The sequence below is a fragment of the Anolis carolinensis genome, chromosome 4 (genome assembly GCF_035594765.1).
Source record: "Anolis carolinensis isolate JA03-04 chromosome 4, rAnoCar3.1.pri, whole genome shotgun sequence".
Lineage (NCBI taxonomy): Eukaryota > Metazoa > Chordata > Lepidosauria > Squamata > Dactyloidae > Anolis > Anolis carolinensis.
The window spans coordinates 91563133-91586309 of record NC_085844.1 but is presented as its reverse complement, the minus strand read 5'-3'; the positions used below and the strand labels follow the sequence as shown (position 1 = coordinate 91586309).

At 39.1% G+C, this 23177-nt stretch overlaps 1 long non-coding RNA gene across 3 annotated transcripts in view; it reads left to right on the top strand.

Annotated features, from left to right (window-relative positions):
- The first annotated feature begins 223 nt into the window (after positions 1–223).
- Positions 224–23177, top strand: part of LOC107983120 (uncharacterized) — a 167385-nt gene continuing 144431 nt past the window's right edge. Inside the window, exons 1-2 of one of the 3 annotated variants that reach the window (XR_010006168.1) lie at positions 224–464; positions 2846–2970. This is a non-coding gene — a long non-coding RNA (uncharacterized LOC107983120). The remainder of the gene's footprint in view (positions 465–2845; positions 2971–23177) is intronic. The other 2 variants (XR_001730567.2, XR_001730568.2) reach the window with 2 other exon arrangements.

The following is a 23177-nucleotide window of genomic DNA, read 5'->3' as shown; positions in this document are numbered from 1 at the left end:
CTTTTACTTTTACCTTTACTGTGCCACTGAAGCACAAGAGCCAAGGTGAGATTGGCGTCTCCCAAAACAAATGGGCCAGTGTTCTATTAAGAGTCCTTCAGAGTTAGACCATCAACAACCCAGTTCTGTTGCTACTAGAGGTTTACAGGCTTTTTCTAAGTAACAGGGAGGATCAGAACCTTTTCTGTTACAGCTGCCACAAGTTAATTGGGTGAGTTATCAACTTCTGCATAAAACAAGGCACTAAGTTTGTAAGCTTTGAGCTTTGCATTTGGCTTAGCTTGATGGCTCATTGAGAGCTGAAGAAGCTGTTGCTAGGAGTGGTTATGCAGCGTCTTGAGCATGAAGCCGTTTGGAGTGCCAAGGAAGGCAAGATAAGAACGTTCTATTAAAAGCAAAGTTGCAGTTTGTTTGCATGCTATCGTTTGAAGAAGAAGACTCACCAGAAATATTGTTTTTTATTGGTGAGAACAACTCTTCTGTTTTGTTTTGTGTTTTTGTGCAGTGAATAGAACTAAATTTTCTTTTCTACTTTAAAGCAACAGACTCCTGTGTATATTTTTGAGTTTTTATCACACTAAGAGTTAAAAGGGGCTGAGATATTCTGCGGGATGTTATCATTATCCTGACAAGTTCAAGGGATGACATGCCAGCCTCATTGTAATGGGATGGAAACACACAAGTTCAAATGGAGCATGGCCTCAGCACAACACTCCATTGAATTTTCTCAATGGGGCAGCACATTAGTTGCAAAACCAAAATTGTCACCAAAAAGTTGTGGCCTGAATTATTTAATACTGCACACCTTCTTGTTGATGGCTCTGCTCCCTTCTTCTCCCATGCTCTTCATAAACACAAGGAATGTATGGATTTATTTATTTATTTATTTTTTAAAGAAATAGCTAAGGGAAAAGAACTGATTCCTTCCAGGAGAAACCGTAAAATATTTTGTGGAATATTATAACATATATCTTCCCTGAGAGAGTATGTTCAATCATTTATGAATTATTTAGTAATATAAAACATCACAAGAGCATAAACTGATTATAAAGGAATCTACTTCTTTCAAGGAGGTCTAAAAATCTAAGAATGGATGTGAGCAGCAAGAAATAAAAAATACGGGATTCCTGGTGAATTTTACAAAATTTTGTAAAACTCAGTTGTATATTGCACAGCTAGTTATGTGTTATGCAGTTTACAAAGAAGGGAAACTCTTTGACAGATGGAACATATTATAACAATTTATTTTTATTTAAGTCACTGAAGTACATCTGTGTTAAATAATGTAAAAAAAGATGCCTATATTATCTAATAGTTTAACACATAGGAAACTACATTTATCCATCTAATGCTGAGTTCCTCCCTAGAAATGATATCGCAGATATTATAAGAAATTCAGTATTTGATCATGCTACAAGTTGGCTATATAGAATATAAAATGCTTCCAGGAATATCATCTGTTGATTTAACAAGAGAACCGCAACATCAAGTTCAGTGCAATTTGATAACTATATTTTGAAAGGATTGGGAATACATATATTTATAGGAATTCAAAGCTGCAATTCTAATATTTATTTGGAGACCGATTCCACTAAATAATATGAATTAATATTTTCAAAGGCCTAACAATTGTTGAACTGAAATAGCATGCTTTTGGCTCTACAAATCAGAATTTCTCAGATAGTAAGTATGGAACAGTGTAGCATTGTAGTTTAAAAGACTACAAGAAATCAATAGAATGTCTTTTGAAACCTTCCTTCACACGCAGAAGTCTTAAAGGCCTGAAAGTTGGCTAGCATATCCCACTGTATGCAGCACTTTGTAGGATAAATATTGAAATCTTCCTTCCCCTGGGATTTCTTCCTTGATTTGGTTTTCTTGTTTAACATCATTTAATAGGCATAACAAAGAGACGTATTCTCATCATGGACTAAAGCCAGGACTGAAACATTTATGGATTTATATGACCATGAATCTATACTTTCCTTGGTGTCAGTATAACAGAAAAGTCCTAAACATATCCAGCTGTGGTTTGAATATCTGCAAGTACAATAATATTTCAAGAAAAATGAGAATTTAAATCAACAAATGATTCAATATCTTCCTGAGATGAACAGACATTTGGAATGAGCTCAAGACTTATAATCATTCTTCAAGAGGACTTGAAACCCAGTCCAAGGCGTCATTGAAAACTGAGAAATATTCACTTTTACTGGACTCTTACTGGATAACTCATTTCTATTATTAAGATCAATTGATGCATGCATCTGAATGCAAAAAAAATCAATTGATGCAGATCTAAAAGATAATTTTCTCAAAGTTAAATCTTCTAGTTCTTAATCTTCAAATGGAGGTGAACATGTTGGAAATATATCCATGTATGTATTACTTACACACTTGATTCATTTTATAATATAAACTTGTACCTACCAACATTTTGAACAAGCTGACTTAGTTGTGGGAGATATGAGCTCCCACAACATCAGCTATGTCTATTCATTTCACACAGCTGTCATAAATTCCTCTGAAACTATCCAGGCATGCATTACACACTTCAGAAACAGAGTTGATTATTAGAAGTTAAAATATCTACAAAAATGTCAGACAATCTTATACACATCCATTCACATGTAAAGTAAAGGTAAAGGTTTCCCTTTGACATTAAGTCTAATCGAGTCCAACTCTGGGGGGTGGTGCTCATCTCCATTTCTAAGCCAAAGAACCGGCATTGTCCATAGACACCTCCAAGGTCATGTGGCCAGCATGACTGCATTCAGCACCGTTACCTTCCTGCCAAAGTGGTACCTATTGATCTACTTACATTTGCATGTTTTTGAACTGCTAGGTTGGAAGAAATCTGGGCTAACCACAGGAGTTCACCCTGTCCCATGGATTTAAACCATAGAACTTTTGGTCAGCAAGTTCTGCAGCTTAGCGGTTTAACCACTGCACCACTGCGGCCCCTTACATGTAAGTACCATTGAATTCTTAGACATTTATTGCTGTGCAGTTGTGCTCTTCAATTTTTTTCTTGTGATATCTTGTAGTGTTCCAGTCATTGTGTCAGCAACACTGAGGTACAGTGTGCCCTCCTGATCTGCAGGAGTCAAATCCACTGTTTCTAGTGACCACAGATCATTATGCATCATATTAGTAAATGTTAGTGATGAGAAAACAAACATCCTGAAGTAGGCACATTCATGTCACCATCATTCAATAATATAGGGCATGATTATCCACTTTTGTCCATAACCACAGTGAATCCCAGAACCAAACTCACATGGATACAGCAGACCCACTATACAGGATTAAATAGTATCATTTTCATATTCTGTATACTTAACGTACTTATTTTATTTGTTTTATTAAACTAGTTATACCCTGCCCCATATCACAAGGTCTCAGGATGGTGTATAGACAAATAGCAATTCAAAATAATGTCAACAATAATTAACATTTTAACATTCTGACAAATACTCTAAAAACATATTCACCGTTTCAGCCCTAACGGTATAAAACCATTTAAAGTATATAAACGTGGAAAAATACTTTTTGGATTTCCAAGGCATTAATAAAGAAGACATGTTTAATTTGACTGTATTTAAATGAAGCCAATGTTAGTACCAGGAGCCCCAGTGGCGAAGTGTGTTAAAGCACTGAGCTGCTGAACTTGCAGACCGAAAGGTCGCAGGTGCAAATCCCAGGAGTGGAGTGAGCGCCCGCTGTTAGCCCCAGGTTCTGCCAACCTAGCAGTTTGAAAGCATGCCAATGTGAGTAGATCAATAGGTACCGCTCCGGCGGGAAGGTAACGGCGCTCCATGTAGACATGCCGGCCACATGACCTTGGAGGTGTCTATGGACAACGCCGGCTCTTTGGCTTAGAAATGGAGATGAGCACCAACCCCCAGAGTCAGACATGACTGGATTTAACGTCAGAGGAAACCTTTACCTTTTTAAATCTTAGTACCAATCAGATCCCTAATGAGGAGAAATTCCACAATTTGGGGGTGCCACAGGAGAGAAGACCATCCTCTCAGGTCCTCACATAATGTATTTCTCCCACTGTTAGCATATATAGGAGGATCCCTTCGCCCATTCCACACAGTTGTATAAAATCCACATTTAACTGGATTATATGGCAGTGTGGACTCAGATAACCCAGTTCAAAGCAGATATTGTGGATTATCTGCCTTGATATTCTGGGTTATATGGCTGTGTGGAAGGGCCTTCCAACAGATCTTACTGTTCAGAGAAGCATACAGCACATAACCAGTCATGTATAAAGGTGTCAGGCTGCTTATTGCTTTTAATGTTATCCTCAGCACCTTGCATTTAAACCAGAAGTACATGGGAAGCCTGGAGAATTCCTTTAAAGAATGTAGCATATGTTTTTTGTTGAGTGTTGTTATTAATTATACTAGTTGCAGCTTCTAAGTCCTTTTAAGATCAGCCCCATGTACAGCGTTCTGCAACAGTCTAATCATGAAGTTACAAGCATTATTGGCCAAGATTACATTGCCATGTGTGGGTTCGATGAGATTTCCGGATAAAGCCTATTAAAATTGGCTCGACACTTGTCGAAGCTGGACAGAAATGACTTGAAGACACACAACAACAATTGCATCATACAGTGCAGCAGACTATTGGAGCTGTTATTTGATACTTGCATGATTTTTTTTTTAAAAAAATGATAAATCAATAGACACCTGTATGTCTGAGGCAAACTTTTCATATTCAGAATGTGAATCCACATTTGGGAATTCATATTCACAAGGCAAATTACAAATGTCCACAGACTTTCAATATCAGTGTTATTTCATTAACATTCATTCCAACAACTAATGCAAACCAAACAAAACACATCAACATTGACAACTGCAGGAGTCAACCTAAAGCTGGCATGGTGCTATATATGGCTGGTAGCCTACGATGGCCAAAACAGACTTACAAACTGTGAATGAAATCAACTCGTTGCCAAAATTGAAAAGTCACAAGGGGACCATATGTCATTTGGATTATTCTCCCTCTTTACTTTTGAAACATCAGTTTTTCTCAGCTTAGACTTATTTGAACAGGAAATTACACAGAAGGCATTCCTGGTAAACTGTACTCCTTGGTGTATTGAAGTATTTTCACAATGCTTTTTGCTACTCTATCAAGGCTCTCTTTTATGAGGAAGAGGCATCCGTTTCAGCATTCCATATCCACATGATGCCTTGGCACATGGTCTTTACAGAGCTCACAAAATTAGCCAGCCAATTGCTGCTGTGCTCAAATATTGAACAGAAACGTGCATTCTTACCCCCTTTGTCTTCGGGCTAGAGCTCCCCTGTCGAAACAATCCATTTTTAGAACAGAATACACTGCTATACAGAAAATCATAAATAAGGCTTATGGTGCAATTGGTCTGAGCTCATGCAAAATTTCTTCCCGTTGTGTTGGTATGCAAGTCTGTTCCAAACCCAGATAAATAACGATGTGAAAACAAAGCAAGGAAAACAGCAGTGACAACAAAGGGGATTTTCTCAGCTTGCGGGAATATCAGTGTTGCTCTTAAGTTAGATAGTCTTTTTGTTGGCATATTTTATCTCCCACTCTCTCTGTGTTGTCACTTTTACAACAAGAAACTGCAGTAAGCACTCAGTAGCAACTGTCACAGTGTTCTCTTTAAGACAACAGAGGGGGAAAAGTTCTGCCTCTCTTTTGAGAAAAAAACATTTATATACTGTGCCTATGAACATACTGTACATTCAATATATCGTAATATTGTTGTACAGCTTTAAATCTAGGCAGGGCTTTCAATTAAGCAAGTAAGACAATCATTTCCATAAGCATATACCAAAATACGGCAGTGACATTCCCCCTTCTGCCCAATCTCTCTATATAAAAAAGTGATGGAATCCTGGCGACCGCCAAAACAACAAAACTAAACACCCCACAACCTCAAAAATTGACAACACAACCCATCATCTATGCCTCTAGGTTGATACAACAAAAAGAAAAAATAAATAAAGACCTAATTAGAGGGAGAGGAATAATTGTTTTTATCCAGTTGCTGCCAGTTAGAAGGCTAAGCTCCGCCCACTTGGTCTCCTAGCAACCCACTCACCCAGGGGACAGGCAGAGTTAGGCCTCACTTAGGCCTCTTCCACACTGCCTATAAAATACAGATTATCAGATTTTAACTGGATTAGATGGCAGTGTAGACTCAAGGCCCTTCCACACAGCTATATAACCCATATAATCTTATATTATCTACTTTAACTGGATTATCTGGACTCCACACCTTTACCCTTTACCTTAACTACCACCAATTCCTCAATACTTTATTTGCCATACCACCATACTTCGCCACAGCAACGCGTGGCCGGGCACAGCTAGTGCTTTATATTGGCAAAGGGAGTCTGTGTGCTTGGTCCACAGTCTGTCCTGCGTCGGCTAAATGACCATGCTTTACTCACGATACTGTCCCTTTTGCTCTCCTAAAGTACAGAAGAGTCTCACTTATCCAAGACTCGCTTATCCAGGGTTCTGGATTATCCAAGGCATTTTTGCAGTCAATGTTTTCAATATATCATATTTTGGTGCTAAATTCGTAAATACAGTAATTACAACATAACATTACTGCGTATTGAACTACTTTTTCTGTCAAATTTGTTGTATAACATGATGTTTTGGTGCTTAATTTGTAAAATCATAACCTAATATGATGTTTAATAGGCTTTTCCTTAATCCCTCCTTATTATCCAAGATATTTGCTTATCCAAGGTTCTGCCGGCCCGTTGAGCTTCCACTCAGGTCCACTATTTGGTACAACTGTTGGGATTGTTCTTTGCCCTGGACAGTAAATGATCTTGAGTCAGCCTGTTTGTATTAGTACAAATCCAGCTGGTTCCTTGTATGTCTGTATCCACAGAAGAGAGGCTGGAGAAAAATGATTAATTTGATAGATTTCTGGTGACATCACACTGTTACAAGCAACACTATTTTTCTCTTTAACTGCCATGGCTACAGCCTATGAAATCCTGGGATTTGTAGTTTAGGAAGAGTCGTTTAAAATTATCAGCCAGAGATCACTTGGGCATCACAATGGATGGTTCTATCCTGCCAATTCATGTGGTGCAGAGTCACAGTATCCTGTATCCAGACATCACACAAAGGGTGATGCAAGTTAACCTGGGGTAAACTGCTTAATGTGGCTGGACCCTGGGTTAAAAAAACAAACAAATCATGGGAAAGTCACAATCCTGCAGTAAGAGAAAGTTCAAATCCTGAATTGGCTTTGGCATGGTTGGGTGGCGAAGCCAATGTTTCACCATGGAGGCAGTTTAGAGCATCCCTGTCTGGCCACAATGCAGCCATGAACCAGTATGTTTTATGCTGCTTCAGGGCCCCACTTTTTACCTGTGTAGGACATATCTCCTTGTTTTATAGCTCCTGGCTACACAGATTGCTGCTTATTCTCCGTCATATGTGTATACCAACCAACCAAAATATACTCACCTCAAACTCACTACAGACGTTGATGTACAAAGCAGTTCCACAGCAGAAATGTTGCTTCCAGACATTAAGTTGTCACAATGACTGCAGATTACACTGGAGCTTCTTCTTCTTTTTTTAAAAAAATTTTTATTGCGATTTTCAAAACTTTACAGCGAAAGTGTGAGAACAAGTTTTTACGGGAAAGTAAAGAAAAGAAAAGAAGAAAAAATAAGAGAGCACAAGAGAAGAAGAAGAAAAAGACAAATAACAATAAAAATGTTTGTTGACTTCCGTTCTTCTTTCTTTTCTCCATACCGTTCTGATCTTCTGACCTTTCTACAAATCAATTACATTTTCTGCTATCTGTCTAAATGTAACCAGTCCGTCTTATTATTTCTTAACTTAGTTTCTATCCTTTTTTAAATAATTATCAACCATTGTCCAGTCTGTCTTTTTAATTCCTTTTCCATTACTCTGCTTCATCAAATAAGTCAATTTGTCCATATCTTTTATTTCCATGATTTTATCCAACCAATGTGTCTTAGTAGGAATTATCTCTTGTTTCCAAAGTTTGGAAAACACCATCCTAGCTGCTGTCACTAAAAATGTGAATATCTTGTCTATGTTTAAATCGTTAAAAAAGTCAAAGCCAAACATGCCTAATAAATAGATTTCAGGTTTCATCGGAAAGTCTATTTTGAGTTTTTTTTGGGTTTTTTTGCACGTATGTATTAATCTCCAGAATATAGCTGTTTTTTCCCACAACCATCACATGTGGTAAAAACTACCTTTGTGTGATTTACATTTCCAACATTTACACTGGAGCTTCTGAAAATGTTCAGAGTCACCCCTGGTGTTTTTGATACATTGGTAGCTGGATCTGGGGTGATCCAGTGCCCACTTGTCAAAAAGTCCCATTGCTATTTCACTGGTCACAAGCAGTTTCCTTGCAAAGCCTTGCTGGTAATTGTCAGTTCTGGTCATCACAAGGCTCTGTTGGAGAGCTTTTCTGGCCAGTGAAATGATAGCATTAGCCCCCAGAAGTACAGATTACTGGTGCCAAAACACTGTTCATCCAGAAGGCCTTTCAGACTACAGAAAGCATTCAGGATGCTTCCATGCTGCTATGTGTGGACTCCCCATTGTGCAGCTCTCAAGGGGATTACTGCATAGTATTTCACCTGGTGTGGACAGAGCCCCAGACCTTATCAGATGCCGTTTTCTCTGCGGCGATAAAAAGGACGATAAAAAGATGGGAAATCATGTGGGATGGAAAGCCATCCCAGAAGGCAGGACAAGATGGAAGGGAATGAAGTAGGATGGTTCCCTCCACTTTCTCCCTCCTTGCTTTCCACCTGCCCAGTCTTGACAAACTGTATCAAAATCCTGGTTGATCTGGTGAAGGGATTTGCTTATTTCTAGTTTTGCTGAACTATTTCTGTTCCTGCTAGACGTGGAAGCCCTGGACAATCAAGCAGAAAAAAGTATTCTGCAGAGACAAACAGATGGCATCCAAGTTAAGAATACAATTAATGTTGTCATTATGAGCCTGATATAAGGGTTTTTTTTAATCATTAGTAACATTTCTTAGCTAACAACAATGGAACATCAGGAAAGTTCCTAAGAGCATTCTTGATGTTTGCTCCCCAACTATATTTTCCTTCCTTCCTTTATCTGTTTCCTCTTCTATTTTTCTTCAATCTCCTGCTACTTTTAACCTTCCTCCAAGGAACTGCTGCAGAAAGCACTTTACTAGTCATCTATACAGCTCGGGGCCTTGTTGAGTTTATTAGTTCACTGAGAGCTATAACTTCCAAAAGAATTAGTTTGCTCTTTTGTTTCTTGGGCTGCCCAAGCCCTATATGAGCCTAATCAGAAAATGTAGAAATGTCTGAGCTGTTTTTAACTGAGCTTTGAGGGGCCACTTGGCGACAGTTCAAATCCCTAGTGAACTGCTCATTATATTTCTAATAAAGCCATGTGCCTATGTTTCTTTTTATAGGGCTGAAGTAGAAAACTAACAGGAAGCATGCATTTGCACTTGAAATCTCACAGAAATGTAACAAACACATTTTCCCTACAAAAAGGGCAGACTGTACTCTGATAAAGGGTAAGAAAACTCTGAAGTTGTTATGTCATTCTTTTTTAGCTTTTTTCCCAAAGGAAGAAATGAGTAGCTTTGAAAATAGCAGTTTTTGAATATTAGTCATACTTTGGGAACTATTCTTTGCAACATTCACAAAGTTTTAGTGTAGAAAATAACATTTTCTGTGCAAATAAATCCTATATTCATTCAATTCCTACTATAGACCAATCAACTTTGCTCCATTCATACTTCATGAAGTAGTGTAATAGTCTAGGCTAGTTCATACCAGCACAGACATTGATGAATACCAAGTTGTGACATAACCTGCACATCAAATAAAACCAAAATATGCACAATACATTGAAGATGCACCTCCTTCACATAGCTCACATCTAAAAGAACATAAATACAGTAGAGTCTCGCTTATCCAACGTAAACGGGCTGGCAGAATGTTGGATTAGCAAATATGTTGGATAATAAGGAGAGATTAAGGAAAAGCCTATTAAACATCAAATTAGGTTATGATTTTACAAATTAAGCACCAAACCATTATGTTATACAACAAATTTGACAGAAAAAGTAGTTCAATACACAGTAATGCTATGTCGTAATTACTATATTTATGAATTTGTTACCAAAATATCACGATGTATTGAAAACATTGACTACAAAAATGCGTTGGATAATCCAGAATGCTGGATAAGCGAGTGTTGGATAAGTGAGACTCTACTGTATATATAGATCTACATGCTTGAGATTTCAATATCCTGCTGACAAATAAAGAAAATGTAATAAATTAAACAATAAAACAAACATTAAATAATAAAAGTAAAGGTAAAGGTTTCCCTTGATGTTAAGTCCAGTCGTGTCCGACTCTGGGGGTTGGTGCTCATCTTCATTTCTAAGTCAAAGAGCAAGCGTTGTCCGTAGACACCTCCAAGGTCATGTGGCTGGCATGACTGCATAGGACGCTGTTACCTTCCCGCCGGAGTGGTACCTAATGATCTACTCACATTTGATCTACTCACATTTGTATTAAAGATACTATTTGATGATTGGCTTGATATTAGTATATCTCATTTTGGAAATTTGTTGAAGGTACACATAATGATGCATGGTTTTAAATCTGAATTACATGTTCAATGTTTAGCATAAATATGAACTTTAAAAAACCTTCTAGATGCCTAGCCTCAGTTCTTGAGACCTCATAGTCATACTCTGCTCTCACAATCACAAAGGAGTATCATTCAGAGCTGTGGGCACAGTGCTGCATGGAAAAAGGGACAAACTGGTGAACATCTCTTCACCATTACATTATTTTGGAGTGAATAAAGTCTAGAACTCCCATAGCTACAGTAGAGTCTCACTAATCCAAGCTAAACGGGCCGGCAGAAGCTTGGATAAGCGAATATCTTGGATTATAAGGACTGATCAAGAAAAAGCCTATTAAACATCAAATTAGGTTATGATTTTACAAATTAAGCACCAAAACTTCATGTTATACAACAAATTTGACAGAAAAAGTAGTTCAATACGCAGTAATGTTATGTTGTAATTACTGTATTTACGAATTTAGCACCAAAATATCACGATATATTGGAAACATTGACTACAAAAATGGCTTGGATTATCCAGAGGCTTGGACAAGCGAGACTTGGATTAGTGAGACTCTACTGTATTTTGTAGTCCCGGGACTTCCAAAGGTCATATTGACTTCAGAATAACAAACCCACCCATTTAAAATAGAAGTGAACAGAAACCCAATCCCAGATTTGAAAAGATAAATCCTGGAAAGGGGGGGGGGTGGCCATGATGAGAGAGAGTGAATTCTTGAATGCAGTTAGTGAGGATTTTATTGTACAAAGGAGGCAAACTGTCATTGAAGCAGGACCTTCATCTTTGATGAGTGTCCGTGTTGCATGATGACATGTGCATCCTTTCGCCATTCTTCCTCCTCCCTATGATCAACCTGTCATCCACTATTGATGTGAAAACCAGTTAATAGCTACAAATCATGCCAACCTCCCATCATCTACTTAGTGTGGTGGGGCCATTCTACTTCTGTCCCAGCATTCTGGCAATGAAGTAATATCAGAGAGCAGTGTTTTCCTCTGCCCTTTTCTTCTTCCTATTCCAAAGGATGTAATTTGGGGACTCAAGGTTTATTTAAAATAACCTTAGTGGGAATGCAAAATTGTTTAAAATGTTTGTTTGATTTTAAAAACAAAGCAGTGGAAGTGTGGGTGTGCCAAGTTAGGTTGTTATGCAGAAATTTGATATTGGCATCATGGATTAGTGAATTGGCATAGTTGCTTGAATGCATGGCTGTAAAATAGCAAGGGTGCTCATCCCGATATGTTGCTGCTATTGGTTATCATGCCACTATTGTGGAATAGCAGCTTCATAGGAAAAAGCCTTGAGTTTAAACTTGGATCTTAAAGTCTTGGTCCAAAATGCTAATCGTTACCCCAATGGGCTCTCTATAATGCACCCCTGTTTAATCAACTAGATGCACAATAGATGATCATAATCTGTGCCTCAATGCACTACTAGACATTTTACTTTTCAAATTAGAAACTAAATATGTTGTGATTACTAAAAGTCAGCATGGATTTCTCAAAAACAAGTCATGCCAGACTAAACATCTCTTTATTTGATAGAGTTACAAGCTTGATAGATGCAGGGAATGCTGTGGATGTAGCATATCTTGATTTCAGGAAGGCCTTCGACAAAGTCCTCCATGACCTTCTCGCAAGCAAACTAGTCAAATGTGGGCTAGGCAATGCTACTATTTGGTGGATCTGTAATTGGTTATGTGACTAAAGGGTCCTCACAAATGTTTCCACTTCATCCTGGAAAAAAGTGAGTAGTGGAGTACCTGGGCCCAGTACTGTTCAACATCTTTATTAGGGATTTGGATGAAGGTTTAGAGGGCATGCTTATCAAGTTTGCAGATGACATTAAATTAGGAGGGATAGCTATTAGCTAATACTCCAGTATAAGAGCCCCAGTGGCGAAGTGTGTTAAAGCGCTGAGCTGCTGAACTTGCAGACCGAAAGGTCGCAGGTGCAAATCCCAGGAGTGGAGTGAGCGCCCGCTGTTAGCCCCAAGTTCTGCCAACCTAGCAGTTTGAAAGCATGCCAATGTGAGTAGATCAATAGGTACCGCTCCGGCGGGAAGGTAACGGCGCTCCATGTAGACATGCCGGCCACATGACCTTGGAGGTGTCTATGGACAACGCCGGCTCTTTGGCTTAGAAATGGAGATGAGCACCAACCCCCAGAGTCAGACATGACTGGATTTAACGTCAGAGGAAACCTTTACCTTTTTTAATCTTAGTACCAATCAGATCCCTAATGAGGAGAAATTCCACAATTTGGGGGTGCCACAGGAGAGAAGACCATCCTCTCAGGTCCTCACATAATGTATTTCTCCCACTGTTAGCATATATAGGATGATCTCTTTGGCTTAGAAATGGAGATGAGCACCAACCCCCAGAGTCAGACATGACTGGACTTAATGTCAGAGGAAAACCTTTACCTTAATACTCCAGTGGACATGATCAGAATTCAAAATGACTTCAACAGATTACAGAGCTGGGCCAAAACAAGGACAAATGTAAGATACTACACTTAGGAAGAAAAAATGAAAAGCAAAGATACAGGATGGATGATACCTCGCTCGACAACAGTGCATGTGAGAAAGATCTTGGCATCTTCATGGGCAACAAATTGAACATGAGCCAACAGTGTGATGCAGCAGCTAAAAAGCCAATGGGCTTTTGGGCTGCATCAAGAGAAGTATAGTGTCTGGATAGAGGGAAGTCATGGTACTCCTCTATTCTGCTTTGGTTAGACCTCATCTGGAATGCTGTGTCAATTTCTGGGCACCACAGTTTAAAAGGGATATTGGCAAGCTGGAAGGCATCCAAAAGAGGGAGACTAAAATGATCAAAGGTTTGGAAACCATGCCCTATGAGGAGCATCTTAAAGAGCTGGGGATGTTTAGCCTGCAGAAGAGAAGGTTGAAAGGAAACACAATAGCCATGTATAAATATGTGAAAGGCTGTCATAAGGAAGAGGGAGCAGGCTTGTTTTCTCCTTCCCTTGAAACTAGGACTTAGAGCAATAGGTTAAAATTAAAGTAAAGGAGATTCCACCTGAACATTAGGAATAACTTCCTGACTGTACGAGCTGTTCAGCAGTGAAGCTCTCAGCCTTGGAGTGTGGTGGAAGCTCTTTCCCTGGAAGCTTTTAAACAGAGGCTGGATGGCCATCTGTCTGTGGTGATTTACTTGTGCTTTTCCAGCATAACAGGGGGTTGGACTAGCTGGCCCATGTGGTCTCTTCTAACTCTATGATTCTATGATTCTATATCAAAATGTCCCTAGACAGTGAACATTACACTACAAGCTAGCATTTATAAGATTTAATTTAACTGTAAAGCCCCCCTCCCCTGTAATCCTTCTTAAATTGAACAGAGGAGGGAATAAATCACAGAGAGCAGCTGCACTCATTGTTGTTTCTTTACCTCTGGGTGACTCTAGAAGGCCCCTGAAGATGTGCAAGCGTATATAATTCTGTACTAACCAAAACAAAATACATTCATTTCACTTGAAGGGAGACTCAAATAAATTGAAAATGCACCATTTTATCTTCAGTTTTCTGGAATGATTCAATATGGACTTGTTTCATACTTACCAGAATTTGTGTTCTGCAAAAAGCATTGTGATCATCTCCTTTTGCGCTTAATGCATTTGCACTGGAATGCAGAGCCTTTGAAAAGGTTTAATCTCAGAGGAAATTTAGAGCCAGTCTCTACATCCTGTGACCCCCAGTTAGCTTTGCTTTGTTCAGATGTTGTACTTCATTACATGGTTGGTTTACACTCCCAGCATTCCCCACAGTCCACATCGGAGAACGTGGTTTCATTTCAGACATAGTTCTGTCAGTGAAACCATTCCAAAGAATATAAGATAGCTCTGTTCTCTTGTTAACAGGCAGGAAACAGCAGGTGAGGTCAGCAGAGTTTTTTCAAAAGGGAACATGAAGCATTTCACCAGTCAGGACTTCTCCAAAGAGATGTGGAGGCAGTGATGTGGTATTTCACTTCTAAGCAGAGAAAAAAATGGCTGAGAGTCCATATAACATTTCCAGAACCAGCTGAGATGAAATGATGTCTGAGAAATAATATTGGTCCACAGTAACAAAGAATTCTTCCAAGTTGGTATACAGAATAAAAAATAATAATGTTGTTCAATCGTCAGTCTTCTTTTTTTAAAAAAAACAAAACAAAAGTTTTGTACACTATCAGTCTATAACAGCAGCTTGATTTACACATAGAACTTCAGGAAAGAAAAGAACTGAAAATAAAGTTTCCATGGCAATTTCTGCAAATGCAAAAACTGAGAAGTCTTCAGGGAAAAAAAATCATAGTCAGTGAAAGAGTTTCAGTAAAAAAAATTTTGAAGAGGGCTTTTGACACCCCTACTCTTTTCCATGCAGTCATCTGGGGTTGGCACTCCATGCAGTCATGCTGGCCACATGACCTTGGAGGTGTCTACGGACAACGCCGGCTCTTTGGCTTAGAAATGGAGATGACCACCAACCCCCAGAGTCAGACATGACTGGACTTAACGTCAGGGGAAACCTTTACCTTTACCTACTCTTTTCCAGGAAACAAAAAGGCAAAGTACATGAAATGCCTAAGCACATGTGATCCTGAGAACATTAATTACATCTGGGTATGGAAGCTAAATCAGGTCAGGGCTACCATGAGGAGATGTTGAAATAGATGATATTCATGATTCCAGAAGACAATACCAATTAAGAAAACAATCTGTTTGAAACATTGGTAAGATGCTCCCAGTCAAAGCTGCCAGAGCTGGTCTAGTTAGTGCATCTTACTGGTTCAGGCTCAGGTTCCAATGTTCCTTCTGTCAAATGAAGCCAGAGCAGTTGCAATAAGGCACACTGCATGTGTGAAATAAAGATGGGTTCATAACCCTAGGAGCCCCAGTGGTGAAGTGCGTTAAAGCACTGAGCTGCTGAACTTGCAGACCGAAAGGTCCCAGGTTCAAACCCCGGGAGCGGCTTGAGCGCCTGCTGTTAGCTCCAGCTCCTGCCAACCTAGCAGTTCGAAAACATGCCAATGTGAGTAGATCAATAGGTACCGCTCCGGCGGGAAGGTAATGGCGCTCCATGCAGTCATGCTGGCCACATGACCTTGGAGGTGTCTACGGACAACACCGGCTCTTCGGCTTAGAAATGGAGATGAGCACCAACCCCCAGAGTCAGACATTAACGTCAGGGAAAATCTTTGCCTTTGCCTAATAACCCTAATGTTCCAGCTGTACAATTTTATTTTTTATTCTTTTAATATTTGTAAAATAACTACATTAAAGTGCTTGCCCAAATAGATGGGTGTTTTCAATGAAGAGGCAGCATTCTTTTGATTTTGATGGTCAGAATCCTGTATCAGCTAGCAAGTTAATATACTTAACCAAGTAACTTCTCCTGACCGATCCCTTCTGTATCTGAGGAAATACCATATACCTGTGCTCCAACTGCTGGCAAGATTAATCTCTTTTTGCAGGGAAAGTAGGTCTGCATGGGAACTGCAACCTTGGAAATAGTGTCAAAAATATGACTAGGTAGTGACCGTGAATATGAAACAGCTACTTAGATTTATTTATAGCTATTTCATAATCATGATTGCTGCTTACTACCTGAACATATGAGCTAATTTGCCCATAACACACCACTTGCTCTCCCCTTTTGCCATGGAGCCCATTACATGACACATATCTACTTTTGGTGGGGCTCCATGCCAAAAAGGGAGAGCAAGTAGTGTACGATGCTGTGGTGGCAACACGGGAGACTTCATTGCAACAATAGGGGAAACTGGGCAGGGGACACTTCCCCCCATGGAATGGGGCTGGCAGTAAGTTGGGTGATGTGGGGTGTGGGGTGATGGGTTCTCCACGCCCCCTGCTAGGACTCCACAGATTCACCATGAGACATGGCGAATCCCGACCTTAATATGATAAGGTCCTTAGTTGTGATTATGAATATTACTGTGATCATAACTCCTCCTCAAACCTATAGATGCATGGAAGATACATAAGAAGATACATTTTGTTGGCAATCAGAGCATGAATGAATGAGGTTTCTGGAAGGTCTTTAAGGGGACAAGATTGATTCAGTAGAGGTTACTTAGTTAAGTATACTTAAGTAGCCGATAATCATAATCACCACCACTATCATCACTAGGTTCTAATTGTGATGGGTGTCCTGGGAGCAATTCCAAACAGAATGGCAATGTTGTGACTCAGCTGGAATCTCAGAGTGACTCTGATTGGGATTATGGGATTTAGGTTCAAGATGACTCTGATGGGATTATGGGATTCAGGTTCAGAGTGTCCCTGCTGTAGAAGATGAGGAACAGGGAGGCTTTCCCACAGCAGGGAATGGTGTTGATGATACTGAAGCTAGCCAGGTGCAAATTGACTCAGGAAGGGAGGCCAGTTCTCAGTCTGACAGCATGCAGACAGATACTCAAGACAGACCTCAAGGATGCCATAAGTCAGAAACAACTTGAAGGCACTCCATCACCACCACCTGGAATTTGTCACATTATTTGATGATATCTCATTGAGTCCTGGAGTTCTGAACCATTGATGTTTCAAACCTTAATTCAGTAAAACCACAAAAAACAATAATTTAATATAATGATCCTGCCTGTCAGACCACTGTTAGAAGTCAACTCTATTATTTCTGAATGTATCCACTGTCAGAATCTAAGTTGCCATGAGTGAAAATAAAATAGAAATAAAATAAACATTTTCATTAGGGAACAAGTAGGACATTATTCATTTTCAGGAACCTTCGATTAAGGGAGAGAGAGCATTTTCCCAAGTCAATGTCTAAGCCCATTATAAGGTCTGATGCAGCTGCAACATAGATAAACTGGAGATTCATTTAGAAAATTTAGGTTAGTTATAATAGCCTGAGCAAATCTATTTCTAACCTACTGTATTTTCTAATTTCTATCCTAATCCAGTGGCTAAAGACTTCCATGATAGACAATATGTGTGTGTGTGTGTGTCTGAAAATGGATGTCTGTTTGTGTTCATACACACTATACACATATTGTGATAGGTTTACTGAACTTGTGACTCACTCAGGCAATAGAAGCTGGGTATCTATTTTCAATCCCAGGCAGGCAGCAAAAGCAAAAGGTCCTGGTCAATCTCAATCATTATTATAACAACAACGACAATTTCCTTGTGGTTCAAGGTAGGGCACAACATAGTTAAAACAGTGAGGTAGAACAAAGCCCTACTGAAGTATATATAACAAATACGCACACATAAAATGCAACTTAAAATTTACTGATAAAATGTAGGTTGAAATTCACAAATTAAAATTACATTGGCAGGCCTGCCAAAAGAGATGGATCTTGTGTTGTGTCTTAAATTCTGACAGCTGATTTAGCTGTTGGAGCATTTCCAGCAGGTCATTCCACAGTCTTAGGGTGGCTGGTGAAAAAATCCTCTGGGTGACAGTTTTGTCAATTTGTCTAGCTAGCTGGAGTAAACACCCCGCAGTAAATCTAAGTGTGTAGGGCAGATAGGTAGGTCATACATTATGCCATTTTATTTACTTTACATTATGCCTTTTTATTTACTCATATACACTCCTCATGTTTGAGAACCACGAACAGAAAATATCATGAAAAAAGAATATGCCTTTTGTGCTCTGGGCACTGGAACACCAAAATTGTGTGAGCCAGGCTTGATTTGTGAGTATATATGGCAGACCTATACGATCTTCTCTCAACCACCTATTAAAATAGTGGATAACCCAAGTGAAATGTATGAGAGGTGGCCTGGCCAGCAAAATAGAAGTTGAATAACCTGTAAAATCATTGCATCAGATGTTTCTCTTTCTACAGTAGACATTCTATTCAGCTATATTTTTATTCAGTGTTCTCTCTCCCCACTCCCAAATAGCATGGTGCACTAGCAAGCTCTGGGTACATGCATAAAAGATGTGGAAAAAAACATAAACATTTTCTGACAGTGTCAAAGCAAATAGAGTCTGATAGCAAGATATCCTTGACTCTCTTTCTGTTGATGGTCCTCAGGCAAAAACTCTAGTGAAGAGATGAGCCTAGTTCTGTCCCTTGAAGGTCAGAAGACCAGCTGTGATGGCCTAACAACAGAAGCAAAGCTGAAAGCACATCACAAAGAACTCTCTGCCTCCAGCATTCATAAGTGCTAAATCAAAAGTGTCCAGCAAGTGCGAGGAAAGGCACCAACAAATTTATTGTGTGTATCAATGAGATACCAATGAATAAAGACATAATTCCTAGCAAAGTTTAACATTTCACAGCATCATTGTACCACATTTCTCAACAGAACTGAAAGGAATGTATTCAGCTCAGCTTGCCAACATCCTATACCCAGTTCTGTTCAACATCTTTATTAACGACTTAGACGAAGGGTTAAAAGGCACGATCATCAAGTTTGCAGATGACACCAAACTGGAAGGGATAGCTAACTCCAGAAGACAGGAGCAGAATTCAAAACGATCTTAACAGATTAGAGAGATGGGTCGAAACTAACAAAATGAAGTTCAACAGGGACAAATGCAAGATACTTCACTTCGGTAGAAAAAATGAAATGCAAAGATACAGCATGGGGGACTACTGGCTTGACAGCAGTACGTGTGAAAAAGATCTTGGAGTCCTCGTGGACAACAAGTTAAATATGAGCCTACAATGTGATGCGGCTGCTAAAAAAGCCTACGGGATTCTGGCCTGCATAAATAGGGGTATAGCGTCTAGATCCAGGGAAGTTATGCTCCCCCTCTATTCTGCCTTGGTCAGACCACACCTGGAATACTGTGTCCAATTCTGGGCACTGCAGTTGAAGGGAGATGTTGACAGGCTGGAAAACGTCCAGAGGAGGGCGACTAAAATGATCAAGGGTCTGGAGAACAAGCCCTATGAGGAGCGGCTTAAAGAGCTGGGCATGTTCAGCCTGCAGAAGAGAAGGCTGAGAGGAGACATGATAGCCATGTACAAATATGTGAGGGGAAGTCATAGGGAGGAGGGAGCAAGCTTGTTTTCTGCTGCCCTGGAGACTAGGACACGGAACAATGGCTTCAAACTACAGGAAAGGAGATTCCACCTGAACATCAGGAAGAACTTCCTCACTGTGAGAGCTGTTCGACAGTGGAACTCTCTCCCCCAGACTGTGGTGGAGGCTCCTTCTTTGAAGGCTTTTAAGCAGAGGCTGGATGGCCATCTGTCGAGGGTGCTTTGAATGCCCAGCCATGCCAAACATGGTTTGACGCCTCTGGATGGGGAATTTAAATGCAATGTAGTGGCTAGTGACAGTCATGATAACCCAGGTTACCTGACTTTTCATGGCAAGTGTCCACAGTGACTTGTCTAAGAGAAACCGGTAAATTTCATGCTTGATCAAAAATTTAAACCTGTGTCTTCCTAGGTTTAACCTAACACACAACTACAACTGTATTATATCACAGCAATGCTGGTGTTGCTCATGAATATGAATAAAATCAGAAGGGGGAAGCCAAAACCAATATTACTTTGCTACCACTTGTCTTTCAGATCTTTCTATGTTTCAGCAAAATGATCTGCAAAAGATTGTGTGAATGCAAAAAGCTCGTATTTTATTGAATGCATCCACTTCACATACTGCATTTTAGCCCTGTTTATGGGCAGATTTTTTTTTTATATCAGGAGCAATTTGAGTCGCTTCTGGAGTGAGAGAATTAGCCGTCTGCAAGGACGTTGCCCAGGGGATGGCCGGATGTTTTGATGTTTTAACCATCCTTGTGGGAGGCTTCTCTCATGTCCCCGCATGGAGCTGGAGCTGATAGAAGGAGCTCATCCGCACTCTCCGCAGGTGGGATTCGAACCTGGCAGCTTTCAGGTCAGCAACCCAATCTTCAAGTCACGAGGCTTTAGTCCACTACGCCATAACAAATAACCATATCTACCGTATATACTCGAGTAAAAGCCGACTCGAATATAAGCCGAGTCACCTAATTTTACCACAGAAAACCTGGGAAAACATTGACTCCAGTATAAGCCGAGATACCAATAAAATTACATTAATTGAGGTATCAGTAGTTTTTTGAATCTTTACATCAAACTGTAATTTAAGATATGACTGTTCAACTCTGATTAAATTATTACTTTCATCTTCTTCAATTTAAATGTGCCTATGGATCCTTTTAATAATAATAGAGTGAAATAATAAATATAATAGTAATAATAATAATAATAATAATAATAATAATAATAATAATAATAATAATAAATGCAGTAAAATAATAAATGTAATAATAAATAGTAAAATTATAAATGTCTTAATAATAATAAAAATAGAGTAAAATAAATGTAAAAGTAACAACATTAATAGAATAAAATAATAAATGTAACAATACCAATAATAATAGAGAAAAATAATAAATATACCATATTTATTATTATATTTATTGGTGCCTCAGCTGGCACTATATATCTATCCTGAATTTTATTAGGTCCCTTTTATTCTGGTATTTTAAGTGATGATGTTATTTTATATTGCTGCTGCAGTCCCCCCCACCAATGAAGTCGACTGAATTGTTCTTGGTGGTTGATTGATTTACTACTGTATTAACTCTTGTTTTATTGTCTTACTGTGTTTTCCTATTTTTTGTATATTGTTTAATGTATTTATGCTGTTGTTTTTGTAAATTGTGCTAGTTGGGCTGCCCTGAGTCCCCGTGGGGAGATGGTAGCGGGGTATAATAAAGTTTTATTATTATTATTATTTATATATACTTGAGTATAAGCCAACCTAATATAAGCCCACCAGGACCCTCACTCGAGTGTAAGCCGAGGAAGTTTTTTTTTCAGTCCTAAAAAAAGGGCTGAAAAACTAGGCTTATACTCGAGTATATACATTATATAGAAAAACCAATTAGGAACATTCCATCATATATTGTTATGACACACAAATCCACTCCTCTCCAAAAACACTGGAACCATTAAGTACTGGGGAAAAGATGCATGGGATCTTTGCTGAGTTTACAAATATATATGATTATACACATTTGCAAATGATAGATCTTAAAGTTGGCTGAAATAGAATGTGTAAATCAAAACAGAAAACTGCACATATTAGTTTCAACACCTTGTTTTCTTTTTGTTTTGTTTTTTTACAAAAAAGATGCTTACAAAGTTGATTATTGGGAAATTTGTATGAAAAATGCATGCTTGAAAAATGTGCATGAAAGCATCTACATAATGCATATTAATATGGTTTACATCAGTGGGAGAAAATAGGTACGTCACAACAGTGTGTAGATCTTGAAACATATGCTCAGAAATACAAATTGAAATCACACTTGGAAGAGCCCATGCTTCACAAAATCACTGATTCATGGAACACCTGGCAGGGATAAACATAGTCTCAACTATATAATTCCCTTCCCCATTGCCATTTGCTTCTATACATAAAAAATGAATTCATTTTGAAAGGCTATGAGTGCCATGGGCTTCATGGTCTGGTGTAAATGATTTCTGAGTAAAGAACACAAAAATTCACTGCACGGTTGTTGTGTGTTTTTCGAGCTGTATGGCTGTGTTCCAGAAATATTCTCTCCTGACGTTTCGCCCACATCTATGGCAGGCATCCTCAGAGATTGTGAGGAACTGCCTTTTATAACCCAGGAACAGACATCACAGTGTAGAATATTAACAGATTTATCTCCTCTCCTGATTGTTGCTTACTGATGCTAATGCACACTGGAAAATGTAATTTAGGGCAGAGTCTTTTGAATTATTTAGCATAGGGCTCCTCCCCTCCCCAAACTACATTTCCCAGAGTTCTGTGCTGTTCTCAAAATGCACTGCTCCCTCTTTTTACTGCTCCTAATGCTGAGACACCATTAATTCCAGGGAGAGGAATGGCAAAGCAGGCAGGTAGGCAGCCTTTTTGGCTTAATGGTTTTGCTTCCTTGCACAAAATATGAAACTGACTTTGGGAACCTTCTCAGATTTACAAAACTAAAATGAAAAAGTATGGGGTAAGTTTCAATTCCAAAATACTTGGTATGAGCCATGCAAATGCGTTGGATATGACTTCCGAAAACTTCTAATTTTCTTATGATTTCCGACTCTTCCAATTTTTTTGGCACATGCCTAATCTCATTTCCCCACTGTATAAACTTTTGCTCATCTATTTGTTTTCATTCTCATATATCCAAATGACCTGTTTTGGGGGTTGGGGATGGAGATTGATTTCTTCTTTCGGACTTTCCTTTCCATGTGAGAGCTGAATGAGAAAGATATGTTCTCAGATAACTATCTGATAAGCAGGGTTGTTGTATGTCTTTCGGGTTGTGTCACCATGTTCCAGAAGTATTCTTTCCTGACGTTTCGCCCACATCTATGACAGGCATCCTCAAAGGTTGTGAGGTATGGATAAACTAGTAAAGGAAAAAATATATATCTGTGGAGAGTCCAGGGTGTGGCAAGAGTCCTTTGTCACTGGGAAGCCAGCATTAATGTTTCAGTTAATCATCCT